Source organism: Prionailurus bengalensis, chromosome D4, assembly GCF_016509475.1.
Source record: "Prionailurus bengalensis isolate Pbe53 chromosome D4, Fcat_Pben_1.1_paternal_pri, whole genome shotgun sequence".
NCBI lineage: Eukaryota > Metazoa > Chordata > Mammalia > Carnivora > Felidae > Prionailurus > Prionailurus bengalensis.
This window is the reverse complement of record NC_057359.1, coordinates 83835151-83851161: the sequence shown is the minus strand read 5'-3', so window position 1 is coordinate 83851161 and position 16011 is coordinate 83835151. Positions and strand designations below refer to the sequence as shown.

Genomic DNA, 16011 nt, shown 5'->3' with positions numbered 1-16011 from the left:
CTGTATTATTTTTCTGTCAAAAGTTTTCTACCTTACATTGACGATGGCATTAAGTTATCTTTATAGTAGTATACATGCAAAAATGAGAAAGAAAGAACTGCTTTTTCTAAGAAACCAACCCTTTAAAATGCTTTTTAACTAGCAAAGGGAAAAATCTTTTTTTTTCTTTAGTGCATTCTACTTATTTGCTTTATTCCCCGAAGTCCAAATTTATACAAAGAAAACAGAAACAACTTCAAACGCAGTATATTAACCAACCAAACAAGACTTATTCAGATTAGGAACCAACTTAAGCCTTTGTACCTATAGCAGAATCAGGATTTTTAAAATCAGATTTGGAAGGCAGACTCTAATTCATAGTTCTCATTATCCTTAGAAAATTATTATTTTATATTTGTCTTATATACCTGAAAAAAATGTCTACAGGCTTGAAGGGCCATGCTTTTTACACTCCTTCCATATCGCAGGTACTATGGAATGGAGAGCCTTTTATGTTTCTTTTTGTCTTAAACTCAGACAGCTTTGTAAGCAGTAGTGTGTAGATTACAAGAGTTAGACAAAAGCAGGCGCGACTGCGAAGAGTTGGGTGGGGGGAAGCTTGGGGCACTTCCTGTCACTCAACACATTCCAGATCACTAAAAAATTTCCACACCCTCTGCATTCCCTCTTGCCCACCCCAGATCCCAGTATTTTCTGATCCATATGTTGTGGTATTTATCACACTCCTCTCTATCACTGGGCTCTGGCAAGACGGCTTCAGAGGAGATGCATTCCTTTAGATTGCACAAAGCATAGCTGGGAAAATGGCTGGCAGTTTCAGAATCTAGTCACGATCGCACGCATGAGCACCTCACACATCCATGCCCCTTCCCCCCCACCCCCCCACCTCCGCCTCCCGCCCCTGCAGCTGGCTGACCTGTCTCACCCACTGCTGGCCTATCGAACGGCCAGGACTGTCTGGTTTTGGCTCATGCCTTTGTCCATGTCTGGCTTAGTTCCTCTCTGTCTACGCTTGCCACTACCCCCACCGCCCCAGGCAGCACAAGTGTTTGGCCACACAAAACTACAGATAGAAAAGGTGGTAAAAACTTCAAACTTTTTTCTGCAACAGTTTATTCTTTTGTGAATTTCTCCCTTTTTTAACTACTCTGTTTTAAGAAAACAAATACAAAATTAATTATATAAAGGCAAAGAATGCAAAACAACCTTTGTGTTCCTTATAATAACTGACTTCATAACTCTCTCCAGCTGCGTTATGGGGTGTGTATAAAAAGCTTCTGTTCTGAGAACAAAGGAGCACGTGCAGAAATGAGACTAAAAAAATCCACTGACAGTATTTCACTACACAAATTACTTAAAAGATTTTAGTTAAGTCTCTCAACAGATTCAATGTTAAAATGGTTTTTAGTTTAAAAAAAAAAAATTGAAAGTGCTTACCCAGTAAAAGAACCGAAGTAGTCCTGAACTGTTACGTAAGACTTTTTACAGTTGGATCTTTGTCAAAAGGGGGTGGGGGTGATGGGAGAAAGCAGCAACAACAATCAAAAAAGTTCGAGCTGCTGTGGCTAGAGGACAACTTCTGTGTTTCCAGATAGGATTCTTGCTGTAGAAATGGAACTTCCAGCCAGCACAGCATCCTGTCCCGGTAGAGAAATGAGTTTGTCAGTAAAAAAAATTAGATACTGGAACCCAGGGTAGACGAGGTATTGAACCGCGCCAGATTTCCTTGCAGCCCTGTCTGCTCAGCTCGCATTGAACTATATATGACCCAGATGATGGACAGAAGCACATTCAGTCATGTGCACTCTGGAAGAAAGCGGATTTGCTGGTCCCTGGCAGTGCAGGGGTTTGTCTTCTGATTGGGCTGTGCCCTGATCAGTGAAATGTGAAGCCCTCACCATTCAGAGGCCGTAATTCAGGACTGGCAGTTTGAGTGTCTGGCTGCCTTTAGTCACCGAGAGACTTTGAAGGTGTTGCTTTTGTTTGGTGGCATTACCCACCCAGAGGTTGCTTATACCTATGTACTAGTGTCAGGAGCAAAGCTAGTCTTTCTGAAATGTAAACAGGCAACTGACTTTGCCTGAACCCTGTCATCTTATTGTTGATGAACTTGGCTCTGACTTAAATCAATTATTTGATGTGAGAATTTTTGTGATCCTAACCAAGGCTCCTGTCCACACCACATGCTGGCCTTTATTTTAGGGTTTGATAAGATAAAAATAAAGGTGGCATTTGACTTCCTAGATGGTGTAACTTTCTCTTAATGAAAATTGTATGGATGGATAGCAGAGAAGTTAAGTTTTAGATTCTGGAGTCTTTGAACATACTAGGAAAAAGCTTTATCACTTACTATCCCCATTGTGAAGCTGTCACTCTTATCCCAGTCCTTAGTCACATAGAGGACTGCAGAGGAGAAGCTACCAAAGTGTAGACCCCCTGAGCTGTGACATAGGCTTTAATCATGCAAGACAGCCAGGGTCTACCCTGTCCTGTCTGTCTGAACTAGGGTCCTTGATTTATTTCCCATCTTTCTGAGCCACTAGGAAACCAGGTCATTATACAGCACTGTCAGTTGTGACATTTTTGTTTAATATATAAAAGTTGCTTTGTTTAATGCAAATTAGCAGTATTTTTTTTTTTTTTAAATCTGAGGCAGTAAAGTTTTGTTTTGAGACCTTGGCACTGATACATAAAATCTACTCCACATGGACCTGTCATTTTATTCTGAGAACTGTTTTTAAAATTTTTTTTTATGTTTATTTTTGAGAGAGAGAGAGAGAAAGGCACGAGTGGGGGAGGGGCAGAGAGAGAGGGATACAGAATCCGAAGCAAGCTCCAGGCTCTGAGCTGTCAGCACAGCGCCCAACACGGGGCTCAAACTCACGAACTGTGAGATCATGACCTGAGCTGAAGTCAGACACTTGACCTACTGAGCCACCCAGGCGCCCTGGTTCTAAGAACTTTCTTATCTCTTTAGAAATTAGCCTATAAAAAATCCTAAACTGCCTTTTACACATACAGATACTTTGGTTTATTTTTGTCTCTTTCACACTTGTGGAAATAAACCTGTGGTCACCATATAGCATCTGTCTATTTTGTTCTAAATTCTGGGTTTGGATGTTTGTGTGTTTGTGATTGCTTGGGTGTTGACTACATTACACAGGGTTCTGTGTTTGAGGACTGTCCCAAAATTCTTCTCATGTCTTAACCTGGGGAAAGTTGGGTTGATAAGTATGCTACCAGATATAAGAATGATCAAAGTCAGAGAACAGGGGACGCATGCATTTCTCTTTCTATAAGTCGTAGGACAATGACTTTTTTTTAAGTTGTGGTAAAATATACATAATCATTTATCTTATCATTTTACCCACTTTTAAGTATACAATTCTGTAGTGTTAAGTATGTTCACCTTGTACAGTCCTCACCACCATTGGTCACCAGAACTTTTTCATCTTTTCCCCAATTGAACCTCTGTATATAACACTTCCAATTCTTCCCTCCCTACAACTCCTGGCAACCACATTTCTGCTTTCTGTCTCTATGAATTTTTGACTCTCAGAATACCTCATATACACAGAATAATACAGTGTTTGTCTTTTTGTTAGTGACTTACTTTACTTCACTTTGCATAATGTCCACTATGCTCATCCATGTTGTAGCATGTGTCAGAATTTCCTTCCTTTTAAAGACTGAAGAGTATTCCGTTGTGTATATACCACATTTATCCTTTTTATCTGTCAGTGCACACTTCAGTTGCTTCTACCTTTTGTCTATTAAGACAATCATTCTTGACCATTCTTATAATCTTGTGAGGGCTTCGTTATAGAGCTGCTCTGACCCATGACAGAAGCTATTCCGTTTTATAAAATGGAAGGGTTTTGATATACCTATCAACTCTAGGGACTAACCAGTACCTAAGATCAGGTTTGCTAGAGAAGGACAGATTCATTTCAGCCTTCCTGGATGAGACCTAATATATACTACACTCCCATACTTACTGTTTTTGGATTTATCTTTCCGATTACACTGTGAGCTCTTCATGGGTAAGGACTGTGGCCAATTCCTCTTGAATTGTGCCTATGCCCCTTGTGTAGACCCAGGACCTGTGTAACACAATGAACATTAATAAAAGTTAGTTGAAAAAATTGTGTGTAAATGAATAATAATGATAGTTGATTTTTACTGTATTTTATTATGTACCAGACACTATGACAGGTATTTTATATATATCAGCTCATTTAATCTTCAGAATAACCCTGTGAGATAAGTACTATTACCTTCATTTAATAATAAGGGAACTTGCCTGAGTCCTTACAGCATGTATAAGATATAATGGGGATTTCAACCCTAGTCTCTTTTGGCTCCAGATCCATTATGCTAGAGGCAAATTTCCTAGTGAGATGATGATCAGTGGGTTTTAGGCTAAGCATTGATTCCAAATCAAATATTCTTTCCCTGAGCATCAAGAGCTATAGCCCTATGATAGATATGGTTCATGAATAGATACTCAGAAGAAAGGCTGGCATATTAGTAACTTGGATCTTTTATAGATTTTTAGCTGAACAACTCCTTGTTGAACTCAGTTGATGGGTATTCCTGTGTATGCAGATTCTTTCTCGTTATTTTTTAAGTTTATTTCTTTATTTTATGAGAGAGACAGCACAAACAGCAGGGGAGGGGCAGAGAGAGAGAGGGAGAGAGAGAATCTCAAGTAGCTCCCATGCTGTCAGTACAGAGCCCAATTCAGGAACCTCGAGATCATGACGTGAGCTGAAATCAAGAGTTGGACACTTAATTGGCTGAGCCACCCTGGGCACCCCTCTCATGTTATCTTGAAAGTAGAGTTAAATGGAATGCACTGGAATGAATGCATTGATGTTCTTCATTTGGCAGATACACACCCATAAACGTGTATAGGTATACATATAACATACGTACGTGGTATATATATGTGTGTGTGTGTGCGCGCGCGCACGCACGCACGCATGCAAGTGAGTAAAATCTAGGTGCTAAGGAGAGATCAAGAACAAAACAAAAGATTCTTCCAGAGCTTATATTCTAGTGAAAAGACAGAAAATAAGTTAACAAAGTAAAATGAAGTAAAACAGAAAAGCATGCTATGAAGAAAATAAAACAAGGAATCTGCAATTGACCAGTAAAGAGGAACTTTACCAGTATTTTTAAATAAGGTTGTATTCACATATTCTGATTCAAATAAGGTTGATTGCAGGGCGCCTGGGTGGCTCAGTCGGTTAAGCGTCCGACTTCGGCTCAGGTCATGATCTCTCAGTCTGTGGGTTCGAGCCCCGCGTCGGGCTCTGTGCTGACCACTCAGAGCCTGGAGCCTGTTTCAGATTCTGTGTCTCCCTCTCTCTGACCCTTCCCCGTTCATGCTCTGTCTCTCTCTGTCTCAAAATAAATAAACATTAAAAAAAATTAAAAAAAAAAAACAAAAACAAATAAGATTGATTGCTAATATTTAGTCTGTGTTTTATTTTTTCAAATTCTCAAATACTTTGAGAGATACAGAAGGTAATGTTACACACACTTGATAGTCTCATTTTATAGGTCAGTGGCTTTCAATTTTTTTGACTATTATCCACTGTAAGAAATATTTTATATTACGATCAATTATACACATATTTGTGTATATATCTACATATCTATCTATATATATCTGAAACCACAGTTTTATGAAATAGTACTTGTCCTTACAACATGTAGTGTCATCTGATATTTTTCTCTTTAATTTTTTTTACTTAAAAAAAAGTTATTTAGGGGCACCTGGATGGCTTATTCAATTAAGCGTCTGACTTCAGCTCAGGTCATGATCTCGCAGTTGGGGAGTTCGAGCCCCACGTCGTGCTCTGTGCTGACAGCTCAGAGTCTGGAACCTGCTTCAGACTCTGTATCTCCCTTTCTCTCTGCCCTTCCTCTGCTCACATTCTCTCTCTCTCTCTCTCTCTCTCAAAAATAAATGAACATTGGGGCGCCTGGGTGGCGCAGTCGGTTAAGCGTCCGACTTCAGCCAGGTCATGATCTCGCGGTCTGTGAGTTCGAGCCCCGCGTCGGGCTCTGGGCTGATGGCTCAGAGCCTGGAGCCTGTTTCCGATTCTGTGTCTCCCTCTCTCTCTGCCCCTCCCCCGTTCATGCTCTGTCTCTCTCTGTCCCAAAAATAAACGTTGAAAAAAAAAAATTAAAAAAAAAAAATAAATGAACATTAAAAAAAAAAAAGGAAAAAGAAGTGTTTTAAACAAAAAAGTTATTTAAAGCCATTAAATTGGTTTTACAAGCCACTGAAGGGGCAACCTGAACTTTGAAAAATACTGTGGGTGAGAAAATTGAGGGTCTGAGAGGTTATGACTCGTCCAGTGTCACATAGCAAGGAAGTGGCAGAGCTAGGACTTGAATCAAAGCTTGATTCCAAAGCCCGTATTTGTTCTACCACATTATATAGCTTCCCTGCTGATACTAATCTTTAATGAAACTGAACAACAACAAACCACAAATGATCTTTAATAATAATGATTATATAAAATGTAGATTTACCAAAGCAGAGGCTACAGGAAGAAGCAAAATAGTCTTCCTCTGATCATTGCCTGTGCATTTTTCAAAGAGCTGTTGGCCACTTGGAGTTGTCTGTCCATATCTTGGACAGAATGCAGTTGACAGTACTCATTAGTTATGCTGGGAATCTGCAGATTCCCAAAGCACTTGTATCTCATTATTCAGCCCAGCCCTGAGGTAACCGTAGTTCTTAAAATAATAGCTGTGTAAGACCTAGCTTCTGAGTGTGAGTGTGGCCTTCAAAAGTGAGGTATTGCAGTGTGACTTGGAGTCAGGACTCAAATGTGGGAAAAGATACCAAGAATCTGAGTTCAGCCCTGACGTCTCTGACTGTGGTACTGGTTAATTTTGTGGAAAGGAGAAATCACACCCTCCTCTCTCCCTGGAATATAAGGCTATATCAAAGAGGGAAGGAAAGGGAATGAATGCCTTTTGTCTACTATGAGCTATGCACTGTACTCTAGGCACTTCTGACAAGGGTTTTTAATTTTCACAACAGTTCTGTGAGGGGAATGTTATCCCTATTTTGCAGAAAAGAAGTGTTAAAGAAATGATTCTTAAGAATCACAATCAGGTAGTGGCTGAAGCTGGGACAGAAACTCTACTATACCTTAACTTTAAAAATCATACCCTTCACCTTACAGCTAACTTCAAGCTCCAGGCTGATGAGACTGTATAGAAGGTGACATTGCTAGGCCTTGGGAATAAAGAGTTATGTCCTAAGACAGACGCCTGTGAAAACCTAATAGTGTTGAAATAGAGCTGATTTCTTACTCCTCTGCAGTCTGGGGTTTGACTGGGATACCTCCAAGACTTTTAATCAGTCTGGACTTGGGGTTTGGGGCTAGTTTTTACTTCATGCAGTGGCTTTCTAGTGAAAAACAGGAGTTTAATCTGCTAGTTTCCATTATTAACCAGCTGAATTGGTTTTTCTCTCTCTTTTTTCTTTTTAAGTTTATTTATTTATTTTGAGAGAGAGAGTGAGAGCATGGGAGGGGCAGCGAGAGGGGAGAGAGGGAGAATTCCAAGCAGGCCCCATACTGCCCACTCAGAGCCCGACACGGGGCTTGAACTCATGAACCATGAAATCATGACCTGAACTGAAATCAAGAGTTGACACTTAACCACTGCAGCCACCCATGTGCCCCCTTTCTCCTTTTCTGCCATGACTTGGACATAGGTTTTTGTTTTTTTCCCTTTTGGGCTTCAGTTGGGTTGGCTGTCCAAGTCTTCTAGACTTCCTTATACCTTGGTTAGCCAAAAATAGTCAGGTACCGTTGTCTGCTAGGGAAAGGTTAAAGTCACATGGGTAGGATTGGATTTAAGGCACAGATCATAAACTGTTTCTCCTGTGGTGGCCAAGAATATGCTCATTTTTTGTGAAAAAGAGACTGATCCAATATTAAGCATTAAAAAAAATTTTTTTTAAGTTTATGTTCTTATTTTAAGAAAGACAGAGATAGCACAAGCTGGGGAGGGGCAGAGAGAGAGGGAGAGAGAAACCCAAGCAGGCTCCGTGCTGTCAGCTTAGAGCCCTATGTGGAGCTCGAAACCAATGAAACATGAGATCGTGACCTGAGCTGAAACTGAGTCGGACGCTCAACTGACTGAGCCACCCAGGCGCCCCCATAATTATTTGATTGTATAATTAAAACTAAGGATTTTGGATAATATCTTCAGATACATATATCTAAAGGCCTATTTTTTTCTCTCCCGTTTTATCTTCCCATGGATTACATCAAGGGCAAAGATGGCAAAGTAGATTAGGCAGAAAGAGACAGGAATAACCATGGGGCAGACCCTGTGGTAGGTGTTTTGCAACGTTGTTATTTTGAATTCTCACAGTATCACGATTAAGTTGGTATTGCCATTTCGTCTTTTATACAAATGAAGAAACTGAGGTGTAGAGAAGTTAAATAATTTCTTCAAGATTCATAAGACAGAACCAGTAATCTCACTCAGGTTTTTTATGGGTTGTTTTTGTTTTTTTGTTTTTGTTTTTGTTTTTGTTTTTGTTTGTGGCTCCAAAGCCCTCTCTCTTTATGACCTAATTACTGTCTTCTTTAAAGCACTTCCATTTTCTCTGAGGGGCATTGCCAGGGTTGAGGGAATGTCACCGGTGATTATACCTCTTAGGAACAGACTTTTCCAAAATCTTTAGGAGCTCATTGTAACACGGATGGACGGACCAATGAGACCTGGAATAGCCACTGATCCAGAGTCTCAAGGTTATTGAGGAAAAAGTGATAGGGCAAAAAAGTCATGTAGCTGGGGGCTGAGCTCCATTGAGGTCAGGCTGTATCATGGGAAGAAGCCAGGGCTGAATTCCAAGTCATAAAAAGCTGAACGTAGGTAGGTACCAGGGCTCCCAAAGGATGTGGTTCTGAGGCAGGCCAGTGGTGGCCATGGGTGACCACCTATTTGTAGTGGTTTCTACTAGGCTTCTACTAGGCCTCTTACATTAACCTTTTATGTAAGGATACTGTCCAAGAGATATGTGACCCTGAAATTACCCACTTTCTAAAAGTTTACGTGTTTACCATTCCCATTAAAATCATAAGTGCCCACTGAGAAAAAATGGCAGGTTAATTAAGCAATTTTTAGGGAGACTTTTTTAACTGCAATATTTTTGAACATACAGTTTTCTTCTTTATAAAAACTGTAATGTCTTGTTTTCCTCTAGGCTTATAAAGGCAGGGGTGCTTGGGTGGCTCAGTCAGTTAAGTGTCCAACTCTTGATTTCAGCTCAGGGCATGATCTCACGGTTATGAGATTGAGCCCCGGAGGCTCTGTGCTGAGTGTGGGACCTGCTTGGGGATTCTCATTCTCTCCCCCCCCCCCCCCTCTCTCTCTCTCTCTCTCTCTCTCTCTCTTTCTCTCTTTCTCTTTCTCTCTCTCTCTCTCTCTCTCTCTCTCTCTGCCTCTCTTTCTCTCCCCTTTCCCCACTCGTGTGCGCGCTCTCTCTCAAAATAAATAAACTTAAAAAAATAAAGGCAGTAACTATTAACTTGAAAACTTAGAAAATTGTATTTTTTTCTTTCCTGTGCATTTTATTTAATTAGTAAATTTTATTGTTTAGAGCAGTTTTAGGTTCATTTCAAAGCTGAGTGTAAAGTACAGAGAGTTCTCATCTAACCTCTGACCCCAACATGCATAAATAACCTCCCCCACTGTCAACACCAAGCACCAGAGTGGTGCAGTTGTTACAGCTGATGAACCTATATTGACACATCATTATCACCTGAAATCCATAGTTTACTTTAGGGTTCACTCTTGGTGTTATGCATACTGTGGATTTTGACAAATGTGTAATGACATGTATTATCATTGCAGTATTGTACAGAATTGTCTCACCGCCTTAAAAATGCTCTGTGTTCTGCTTGTTCATTCCTCCCTCCCTCCTAACTACTGGCAACTACTAATATTTTTACTGACTTCATAGTTTTGCCTTTTCCAGATGTCATATAATTGGAGTCTTACAGTTAGTATGTGACCATTTTAGATGGGCTTTTTTCACTTACTAAGATGCATTTTAGTTTCTTCCATGTCTTTTCATGGTTTGATAGCTTCTTTTTAGCACTGAATAATATTCCATTGTCTGGATGTTCCAGTTTATCCATTCATCTACTTAAAGACATCTTGGTTGCTTCCAAGTTTTAGCAGTTAAGATTAAAGCTGCGGTAGACATCTATGTGCAATGTTTTGTGTGGATGTAAAATTTCAGTTCGTTTGGGTTAATACCAAGGAGTTTAATTCCTGGATTGTATTGTATGAGTATGTTTAGTTTTTTTGAAACTCCCAAACTGTCTTTCATAGTGGTTATACCAGTTTGCATTCTGACCAGCAAGCAATGAGAATTTTTATTGCTCCATATCCTCGTCAGCATTCGGTATTGTCAGTGTTTTGGATTTTGGTCATTCTAATAGGTGTGTAGTGGTATTTCATTGTTATAATTTGAAGTTGCATAATGATGTATAACTTTGAGCATCTTTTGTTTGCTTGCCATCTGTATATCTTCTTTGGTGAGATGTCTGTTCATATCTTTTGCCTACTTTTTAATTGGGTTGTTCATTTTCTTATTGTTGAGTTTTAAGAGTTTCTTTTATATTTTAGATAACAGACTTTCATTGAATATGTCTTTTGCAAGTATTTTTTTCTAGTCTGTGGCTTGTCTTCTCATTCTCTTGACATTGTCGTTAGCAGACCAGGTTTTGTTTTATTCATTTTATAGTAATTTTTTTTTTAATTTAAGTTTCTTCATTTATTTTGAGAGAGAGAGGAGCATGAGTGGGGTAATGGCAGAGAGAGAGGGAGAGACCCTCTCCTGGGACTTGAACTCACAAACAGTGAGATCATGACCCAAGCTGAGATCAAGAGTCAAACGCTCAACTGACTGAGCCTCCAGCTGCCCCTATAATAAATTTGTTTAAAGCTTATTTTATTTTTATTTTTGAGAGAGAGAGAATGTGAGCAGGGGAGGGGAGAGAGAGAAGGAGAAAGAGAAAATCCCAAGCACTGTCAGTGCAGAGCCTGACATGGTGCTTGATCCCATGAACTGTGAGATCATGATCTGAGCCTAAATCAAGAAGTGGACACTTAAATGACTGAGACACCCAGGAGCCCCCATAAGTTTTTATTTTTAATGAAGTCTGTCAGTGATTTCTTTCATGGATGATGCCTCTGGTCATTGTCATACTCAAGGTCATAGAGGTTTTCTCCTATGTTATCTTTTAGGAATTTCATAGTTTTGTGTTTGACATTTAGGCCTGTGATTCATTTTGACTTAACTTTTGTGAAAAGTGTAAGGTCTGTGTGTAGATTCATCTTTTTACATGTGGGTATTCAGTCGTTCTGGCACCATTTGTTGGAAAGACCTTTTTTGTTCCATTGGATTGCCTTTACTCCTTTGTCATAGATCAGTTGACTGTATTTATGTGAGTCTGTGTCTGCGCTCTCTCTTCTGTTCCATTGATATGTTTGTCTGTTATTTCCTCAATATCACACTGTCTTGATTACTGGATCTTTGCAGTAATTCTTGAAATCAGGTAGTGCTAGTCCTCTGACTCTGTTCTTCTTCTCCTTCAATATTGATAGGGTTGGCTATTCTGGGTCTTTGCATCTCCATATAAACTTTAGAATCAGTTTGTTAATACCTACAAAATCAGGGGTGCCTGGGTGGCTCAGTCAGTTGAGCGTCTGACTTCAGCTCAGGTCATGATCTCACACTCGATGAGTTTGAGCCCTGCGTTGGGCTCTGTGCTGACAGCTCAGAGCCTGCAGCCTGCTTCAGATTCTGTGCCTCCCTCTCTCTCTGCCCCTCCCCTGCTCATGCTTTGTCTCTCTCTGTCTCAAAAATAAATTAAAAAAAAATTTAAAAAAATTTAAAAACATAAAAATAAAAAAAATACCTACAAAATCATTTTGTTTTGGTTGGGTTTTGGTTGGGTTTGTACTGAATCTATAAATCAAGGTGGGAAGAACTAGCATCTTCACAATATTGACTCTTCTTATTCATGAACATAGAATACCTTCCTGTTTATGTAGTACTTCTTTAATATTTTTCATCAGAATTTTGTAATTTTCTTCATACAGATCTTGTACATATTTTGTCAGATTTAATACCGAAGTATTTCATTTGGTGGAGGTGCTAATAATGGTAATGTGTTTTTAATTTCACTTGCTCAGGAAAGCAATGGGCGTGGCTTATTTATTAACCTTCTATTCTGCAACCTTGCTGTCACTGCTTATTAGTTCTAGGAGTTTTGTTTTTTGTTTGTTTGTGTGGAGAGAGAGTATGTGTGGGGGAGGGGCAGAGAGCGAAGGAGACAGAATCCAAAGTAGGCTCCAGGCTCCAGGTTCCAGGCTCTGAGCTATCAGCACAGAGCCCGACACGGGGCTTGAACTTGTGAACTGTGAGATCATGACCTGAGCCAAAGTTGGATGTTTAACCGACTGAGCCACCCAGGCACACCTGAACAAAGACAATTTTATTTCTTCCTTTCCAAACTGTATACTTTTTATTTCTTTTTCTTATCTTATTACATTAGGTGGCACTTCTAGTACAATGTTGGAAAGCACTGGTGAGAGGGGACATCCTTGCATTGTTCCTGATCTTAGCAGGAAAGCTTTGAGTTTCATATCTTTAAGTATAATGTTAGCTGTAGGTTTTTTGTAGATTTTCTTTATTGAATTGAGCAAGTTCCCCATGATTCCTAGTTTGTTGAGAATTTTTAGTAGGAATAGGTATTGGATATGTCATGCTTTATCTGCATCTATTGATATGATCAAGTGATTGTTCTTCTTTAGAAAAGAATGTTTAACCAGCCTTACATACCTGGAATAAACCCCGCTTGATTGTAATGTATAATTCTTCTTTACATTTTTGGATTCCAATTGCTAATACTTTGTTGAGGATTTTTGCATCCGTATGAGTGAGAGATGTTGGTTTGAAGTTTTCTTGTAAAATCTTGGTCTTTTTGTTATTGGTGTAATGCTGGCCTCATGTAATGAGTTTAGAAGTATTCCCTCTACTTCTAAATCACTTGTATATTCTATAAAAGATCACAGAATAATTTCTTCCTTGAATGAACCTGTATAGGCTTGGGGCTTTTTGTTTGGGAAGGTTGTTAAGTACTGATTCAATTTCTTTAATAGATAAAGGCCTATTCAGATTGTCTGTTGCTTCTTGTGTTTGTTTTGACAGATTATGTCTTCAAGGAATTGGTCCATTTCATCTAAGTTATCAAATTTGTGGGCATAGAATTGTTCATAGTATTTCTTTATTATCTTTCTACTGTCCATATGATCTGTACTAGTGTTAATACCCTCTTTCATTTCTGCTATTAATAATTTGGTTCTTCTCTCTTTTCTTTTTTTTTTTTTTTTTTTCCTTAGCCTGGATACAGACTTTTTTATTTTATTTATCTTTGCAAAGAACTAGCTTTTGGTTTTGTTGATTTTTCTCTAAAGATTTCTAGTTTTCAATTTCATTGATTATTTTTCTAGTTTTTTTTATTTCCCTAATTCTGTTTGTTTTGGATTTAATTTGCTTTCCTTTTTCTAGTTTCCTAACATGGAAACTTAGATTATTGGTTTTAAATCTTTCTTTTTTTCTAATATATAAATTCAGTGCTATAAATTTCCCTTTGAGCATTGCTTTTGATGCAATCTACAAATTTTGATAAGTTCTATTTTTATTTTCATTTAGTTCCAAATATTTAAAAATTTCTCTTGAGAGTTCTTCTTTGACCCATGTGTTACAATTGTGTTGTTTAGGGGTGCCTGGGTAGCTCAGTCAGTTGGGTGTCCGACTTCAGCTCAGGTCATGATGTCATGGCTCGTGAGTTCAAGCCCCGCGTTGGGCTCTGTGCTGACAGCTTAGAGTCTGGAGCCTGCTTCAGATTCTGTGTGTCCCTCTCTCTCTCTCTCTCTACCCTCCTCCACTCATGCTCTGTCTCCCTCTGTCTCAAAAATAAATAAACATTAAAAAAAAAAAAAGAATTGTGTTGTTTAATCTCCCAAGTATTTTGGGATTTTCCAGCTATCTTGCTATTATTGATTTCTGTTTTAATTCCATTGTGATTTGAGAGCAGGTATTGTATGATTTCTGTTCTTTTAAATTGGTTGAAGTTTGTTTTATGGCTCAGAATGTGGTCCTTTTTTGGTGAATGTTCCATATGAATTTGAGAAGAGTATATAATCTGCATTGTTGGATGAAGTGGTCTATAGATGTCAATTATATCCAATTGATTTTTAGTATTGTTGAGATCAACTGTGTCCTTACTGATTTTATGGCTTTTGGATATGTCCGTATCTCAAAGAGAGGTGTTAAAGTCTCCAGTGATAATAGTAGATTCATCTATTTCTCATTGCAGTTCTATCAGTTTTTGCCTTACGTATTTTGACACTATTGTTAGGTGCCTACCTATTAAGGATTGTTATGTCATCTTGGAATATGGACCCCTTTATCATTATTATTAATGTTTCTCTTCATCCCTGATCATTCTCCTTGTTCTGAAATCTGCATTGTCTAAAATTAATATAGCTATTCTGCTTTCTTTTGATCAGTGTTACTATGATGTATCTTTGTCCCTCCCTTTACTTTTTTTTTTTTTAATGTAATTTATTGTCAAGTTAGCTAACATACAGTGTATACAGTGTGCTCTTGGTTTCAGGAGTAGATTCCCATGATTCATCGCTTGTATACAACACCCAGTGCTTATCCCAAGAAGTGCCCTCTTCAGTGCTCATCACCCATTTTCCCCCTCCACCTCCCCCCATTAACCTTCAGTTTGTTCTCTGTATTTAAGAGTATCTTATGGGTTTGCTTCCCTCTCTGTTTGAAACTATTTTTTCCCCTTTATTTCCCCCCATGGTCTTCTGTTAAGCTTCTCAAGTTCCACATATGAGTGAAAACATATGATAATCTGTCTTTCTCTGGCTTACTTATTTCACTTAGCATAATACCCTCCAGTTCCATCCACATTGTTGCAAATGGCAGGATTTCATTCTTTCTAATTGCCAAGTAGTATTCCATTGTATACATAAACCACGTCTTCTTTATCCATTTATCAGTTGATGGACATTTGGACTCTTTCCATGATTTGGCTATTGTTGAAAGTGCTGCTATAAACATTGGGGTACAAGTGCCCCTATGAATCAGCACTCCTGTATCCTTTGTCATTCCTTTACTTTAATCTATATATGGGTTTCGTAGACAACATATAGTTGGATCTTGTTTTTGGATCCACTCTGACAATCTTTTTTTTTTTTTTAAGTGGGCTTCACGCGCAGCATGACAAAAGTTTTTTTGCCTATTAGTATGCTTTGTGATTTTGTTGTTGTTGCTGCTGGAAATCAGATGTGATGTGCTGGGTAAAAGGAACGAAGATATGGGGGAAGAGGAAGCATTCTATAGTTCTTTGATTAGATTTGAGTCTTGGTGAGCTGCTGTAGACTGGAATTCACTGGTGCTTCTCACATTCTTTTTTTCCCCCTCTGGCCAGAAAGAATGGCTAGAGGGGGCAGGTATTTCCTTTTATCAGGTAGGTTAGGCTCTGATAAAACTCCAGCAAGTTAGGCTGTGGTCAAATAATTTTTCTCCAATGCTCTGATACATTTCAAAATAGTTTTTTACCCTCCCTCTGCTGGAAGCAAGAGGGAATTTTTCTCTGACACTCTTTGGGAGGTCTTGGTAGAGTTCTTGGAGGTAAAACTCAAACAAGTATGGGACCCTCCTGTTACTGGGCACTGTGGAGTTTTTAACTCTTGGAGTTGTCCACACTTAGCCTCCAGCAAGCAATTCATCAATTGCAGTTGGGGTCTTCTTATTTTGGCACTGCTTCCCATGGAGTTTTCTGCTCATGAGTTTCTGCTTTGGTAAGTTGATTCTCTGTTATCTATATCTGTCTTTCCAATTTGGGGGACAGTAGTTTGCCATGTGAC

The 16011-nt window shown here is 38.9% G+C and overlaps 1 protein-coding gene and 1 long non-coding RNA gene across 3 annotated transcripts in view; one reads left to right on the top strand and one right to left on the bottom strand.

Annotated features, from left to right (window-relative positions):
• The window catches only part of LOC122475169, a 33084-nt gene extending 30680 nt beyond the window's left edge, over nucleotides 1–2404 (bottom strand). Inside the window, exon 1 of the long non-coding RNA XR_006295104.1 lies at nucleotides 1438–2404. This is a non-coding gene — a long non-coding RNA (uncharacterized LOC122475169). The remainder of the gene's footprint in view (nucleotides 1–1437) is intronic.
• NR6A1 (nuclear receptor subfamily 6 group A member 1) overlaps nucleotides 1–16011 on the top strand; it is a 233972-nt gene that overhangs the window by 103240 nt on the left and 114721 nt on the right. The gene's annotated exons all lie outside the window — the stretch shown is intronic.